Raw genomic sequence first — 5,568 nt, forward strand, 5'->3', positions numbered from 1 at the left:
CCCCCCCCCGCCCCTTTCTCCCCTACCCTCCTCCCCAATGCTCTCAGAAGATCTTCACCTCCAACCTCACCCTCCTCTTTTTCAGGCGCCTCCCTTCAGTTTTCCTGTTTCTTGCCACCAAAGCTCCAAAGCGGAGCAGAGAAGAAACCCCGGGGCAGAGTGGGCTGCAGGTGAGTCCACTGAGGGGCCATCCCGCAGGGTCAGTGCAGCATTTCTGCCCTGGGCCGGCCTGGCGCCTCCCAGGGTGGGGTGGGGGTGGGGCAGTCAGGTCTCACAGCTCCCCCCGCTCCCCAGCAGCCCCGCCCTGGCCCCGGGGAAACCCAACCACCCCAAGCAGCCTGTGCCACCCCCCCACCCCCGCCCAGCTGAGTCAGGCTCCCCCTTCGGGCCTGGAGTCCGCCCTGTGTGCCCTCCCCACCGGCAGTGCCCGCCCAGGCCCCCACGCAGCTGAGCTGGGGCGTCTGTGGGCGAGGGAGGGTGCTTCAGTGGTGACCTGCCCTGTGGCCCTGTGGCTTAGGCAGTACCGAGAATTCCCTGGAAACAGACAAATTCACAGCCCGAGTCCCAGCCTGGCCTCCTCACCCCAGATTCCCTGGCCTCCTGGCACATCGGACCCAGTCGCGCGGGTCACACAGATCCCTGATGTTTACGCAGCACATTCTAGTTTAGGAAGCACTGCAAGCCTGCTAGAGGACCCGATCCGACATGGGCCACCAGACAGGGGGAGCTGTGCCCAGGGTCTGCACTCAGGTCCTGCTCCCCGCGCCCTCTGGACAGGGGGTCACCTGGTGTGATTGCCTGCGGGCCTTCCAGGGAAGACAGCAAGGCTCCGAGGCCAGCTGTGCGTCCCTGAGGTCCTGGCTCTGCCGCACACCAGCAGCCTGACTCGGGTGGGGGGTCTCTCAGGCCTGTTCCCCTCATTCCTACAGGTGGGCCTAAGAGGCTGTGCCCCACTGGGCAGGGGGCAGGACTGAAGAATGGGGTGTGCAAGGTCCAGGGGTCAGAACTCTGGGACTCCAGCCACACTGACTTCTCTCCTCCCAGGGAGGAGCTGCGGACTTGAAGGTGACAGTGAGGCCACACTGTCACATGCCCAGAGCTTAGCCCCAGACTCAGTGCATGGGCGCGGATTTTACAACAAGAAAGACCTTAAGTTTTGAGTGAAGGAAGACTCCTGTTTTACCAACGTGGTGGAACTGGGCTTCTAGAATCTTGCCTGTCATTGGTCCCAGGGTCCCGTGTTCTCAGAGATCTGCTGTTAATCCTCCATTAGTTAATTTATCTTGGCCAAGGGTGACCTTTGGCTGTGAAGACACCTTACAGTCATCACTCCCAGATTGTTTCCTCTTTTTTCTTCGGTGATCTCAACTTTGCGAGAAAATTAGAGGCTCAGTTATACCAAATGGCCAGGAAGCTCTCATTGGGTCTAAGCGACAGCGTGCAAACTGCTCCAGTCACTGACGTGCAGGGTGTGCACCAAGCAATGAGGATCTCTTGAGAATTGTCCAATGAGGGACTATAAATCAGTGTCAGTTCAAAACCCGGTTTTGTTTGGTTGTTTCTAGGTAAACACATGCCAAACGGATGCTTTCCAATTCAATTCTAATCCCGTTAACTTCAGCTTATCCACCCTCGAGTGCTCTGCTGTCCTGCAGGGTCAAGTGCAGAAACTCACCCTGGCTTAAGTCCCTAAAGGCCCCTGCCCAAGGTCACTTCCCTCATGGCTCCCTCCTCTTTCTCCTCTGGCCACTGTTTTCTTTTCATTTTGTTTTGTTTTAATGTGTTCCTGCCTCCCTGGGCATCGCTGTGTTGTGCCCAGAAACCCCTCTGGCCAATTCCCCTGTTTTTTAGATTTGGACTCCAATACCATCCCCAGGAGTCCTTCCCTAACTGCCCAGCTCTCCACTGCACTGTGCACAGAATCGTTTTCTATCCAGTCCAGCGTTTTACCCATCCATCTCTATTTTGGGTATTTAAGTAGCCTAAGCTGTAAACTCCCTGGGAACAAAGATTTTGTTCGTTTTTCTCACTCTTGTACCCTCAGTGCTTATCACGGGGGCCCAAGTTCATGGTAGGAACTGGGTATTTGTTGAGCAGAAGTTTGCTGACCAGAATGTTGATTTGCATGACTCAGAGAACTGGTCCTATCCAGGTATCAGGATAGAGGTACAGTTAGGGTAGGAGCATTTGTTAGGCTTTTGGAAGCCGCGGACTTCTCATAGAATAGTAGTCTCAGAGCTAAAAGAGATTTTAGACACCATCGAACTGAAAACTCCCTCTTTGCAAACCTAGTAGGGCATGCATTCCACTTGACAAATGACTTCGCTTGGGCTCATTTGGCGTGGAGACCTACAGTAATAGATGAAGACACTTACATCACCCCCTCAAAGAGTTCGTAGGACAAATAAAGAATAAAATTCACCCTGAAGAAGTAGATCCACATTTTAGAATAAGCTCTTTTAAATCTAATACCCAAGGGAAAATGTATGTACACAATTGTAGAAACAAACCAGTCTAATCTGTGTCTTCGTATTCACTTCCTCTTTCTCCCCATGGGGACTCCATCTGTTCTGTAACCTGGGGACCCTGCCCTGGTGTGTGCCTTCAGAGTTTCTGTCGCCCTCGATCTACCTCAGATTCCCACTCTCGGACCCACGTGCTTCTCGTTTTCTGTATAGATATTCTCACCACCAGACATCTCAATATCTCTCTCGTTTGGTTAAAATCCAGCACTCAAAATACCAAATCTTGGTTAAATTTCAAGGGGTGCTACATGCATATATTTCTATCACTTTTGCTCAAGTCCTGTGATTCATTAATTTCCATGTGTCTGGGATCTGGTGCTGGGACGCTATTGAGTTTCACTGAATCATGGCTGTTTCTGGGTCTAATTTCTCTCTTTAGATTCACAGATAGAGTAAATCTGGGTCCTGTGGGCACAGTGATGCAAGCGGAGAACCCTCCCTCTGATAGCTTCTCGGAGTGTTGGTAGGTGTCCACAGTGGAGAAGAAGGTTTATAGTCTTCACAAATGATTACTTTCAGGCTGAGCTTAGCCAGGAAGCACTCTTCTACTTTTCATGTGCCCTTTTCTGTTTTCTTTTCCCCATTCTTTGCTAGAGTCCCTCGACAGAGTCCCCATGTTGCAAATACACGCTTGCCCCCAGGCCTTGAGTGAATTCGCTGTCTGTTTAATACCCACTCCATATGGGATAGATTAACACAAAAAGCTTTAGCCTTGTATAACACTCAGATGCTTTCATGTAATGGCCGTGAGGATGGGGGCGGGACAAGAACACATAAGTGGGTGCATGTACCAAGAACAGAAATCCATTGAGTTCCCCCAGACCAGACGTCTACATTCTCGAAGGCTCTCAGCAGCCAATAAATTTGACTTGAACTTTTTTTATTTCATGCATTCTGCTGTTAAAGCAAACCCTTCTTTCTAAACGAAGTATAAATGCACTATTCTGAGTGCCAAAAACGTCAACTGTAAGTTGCAAACATAGACACATTTAAACAGAACCATATGTCCGATTGAAAGGAAAAATCAGAAACAAAGCAATCGTTCCACCTTTTGCTAAAGAGATAAATTGCAAGAAAGCAACCATGTCAGAAAAAACAGTGAGGGAAACAGCGATAATTAGGCAATTCTGGATTCGTGTATTTTCATCAGAAGTTACCTGCGCTCTATGGACATCATCTGCAAGATAGAGCCTTATCAAAACCTAATGCTTTGGAGACAGAGGGGAGGCTAGTGAACCTTATTTGGCCTCTAATTAGTTTATTTTGTTCTGCACCAAGGTCATTGCACTGAGTTAAGAAAGCGCGGTTTTGTTCAGGCTCTGTCAGTAACTACCCCTGTGACCTTGGATAGTGGCTCCCTGTGTCACTCCAAATAATACCTACAGTCTTGACCAGGTCACACATCACCTGTCACCATGAGTCACTCCCCTGCCCCACAAACCCTGCTCTTTGGACTCATTTAGGGATTGGGAGCATTCAATGAGCCACCTTGGTGGGTAAACTTCAGTTCTCTACATAAGAAAACTGAGGTCCAAGGGTTTTAAGTAACTTATCCAAAAAACATAGAGTAAGAAAATGCAAGGTAAGGATTCTAAGATTTATTTTTTTAACCCTGTGGTTTTCCTCCGGTCCATGGGGTAATCTTTTCTTTATTTTAATAAACTCACCAGGAGAAGTTTGGATCCTATATACACACCTCAAGTTGCAGTATATTTATGAGAAATGCATAAACCATCTTTGGTGGTCATGGACAAACTTCAGGAAAAAGTAGTTACACACGTGTGTATGTATGTTTTGAAAGCATGAAATTAGCTTAATAAATACAGGATTTAATGGATATTGCATAGTGAGACCTTTTGTTTTTATCATTTACTTTCTTTATTATTAAACAAAAAGTGAGTTGATTTCAGGTGATGTTTAGAATAGTATTGTACATGGAGAGTTAAATCATGGCAAAAAAGGCAATGCTAATTCCCAAATACTCAGAAATTGTAAAACATGAGGTCGATAATCCCAATAGTTTTTCCAGATCCCATAGTTCAGAGATCAGTGATTTTCCTTATTTCCCTACCCAGAAAGAAAATGTATAATTTTAAAAGTCAGCCTAAGGTAAGGAATCACTGGATGATGGGAAGGCAGGAAACCCCTAATATGTAATAATAACACAATCACTGAGTTTCAGAGGGTTGCTAATGCTTTATGTTCCAGAATGGCTTCGTCTTATCGCCGTGAGCATGTCTCCCCATTCAAGTGGAATTAGAAAGCATTAGAATTCTCCTGGTCAGTCCACTTATCTGTGCTATGTTTAGGATGACATCCAGCTGTCCCACAAGGGGGGCTTTCAGACCAAGCCTGTTAGTAATCACACCAGCATGAAACTTAGTCACCGTGTAATTCAGCCTGAAACTCTGCGGACTACATGTTTGGAGTCACCTTGCTGCTAGGTGATGTAGGAGATGGCGGACTCTGAGATGTAGTTCCCAATGAGGATTAGCTGGTCCTTAGGCATGAGGGGGTGACAAAGCAAAGTAGAGAGGAAGTTGTTGACATGCGCTGCCTTTTCAGGAAACAGTCACTTTCTACCCTCTTTTAAGGTACCCATATAAATGACACTAACTCCATTTGATGAAACGTGCAAACTAATCTCAGTGAAATCCACAAAAATTGGTGATCTTGAATTTGAATTCTCTATTAATAATTGCATGGAAACTTTCTCTCTCACTAGGAGGTTATGAACAAGGCAGGAGAGTGAGTTTGCAGAGAAATAATTGTCACCATATGGTACAGAGTGGTCCACAATCCAAGGTTAATTTCCTTCTTCTCTCCTCATCTGTTTCTGTCTCTCTGTCTATCTATCTATCCATCAATCATCTATCTACATATGCATACAGACTGACTACATAATTTGTAGAATCCAGTACAAGATATAAATATTGGTCTTGGTCTTTTTACAAAATTTATTAAGAATTTTAAGGTAGTGCTGGGAGATCACCAGCTGTGTGGCTGACTTCATAGCTTGCAAGCTCAGACAGGTGACTCTATG

This window comes from Suricata suricatta, chromosome 4 (assembly GCF_006229205.1).
Source record: "Suricata suricatta isolate VVHF042 chromosome 4, meerkat_22Aug2017_6uvM2_HiC, whole genome shotgun sequence".
NCBI lineage: Eukaryota > Metazoa > Chordata > Mammalia > Carnivora > Herpestidae > Suricata > Suricata suricatta.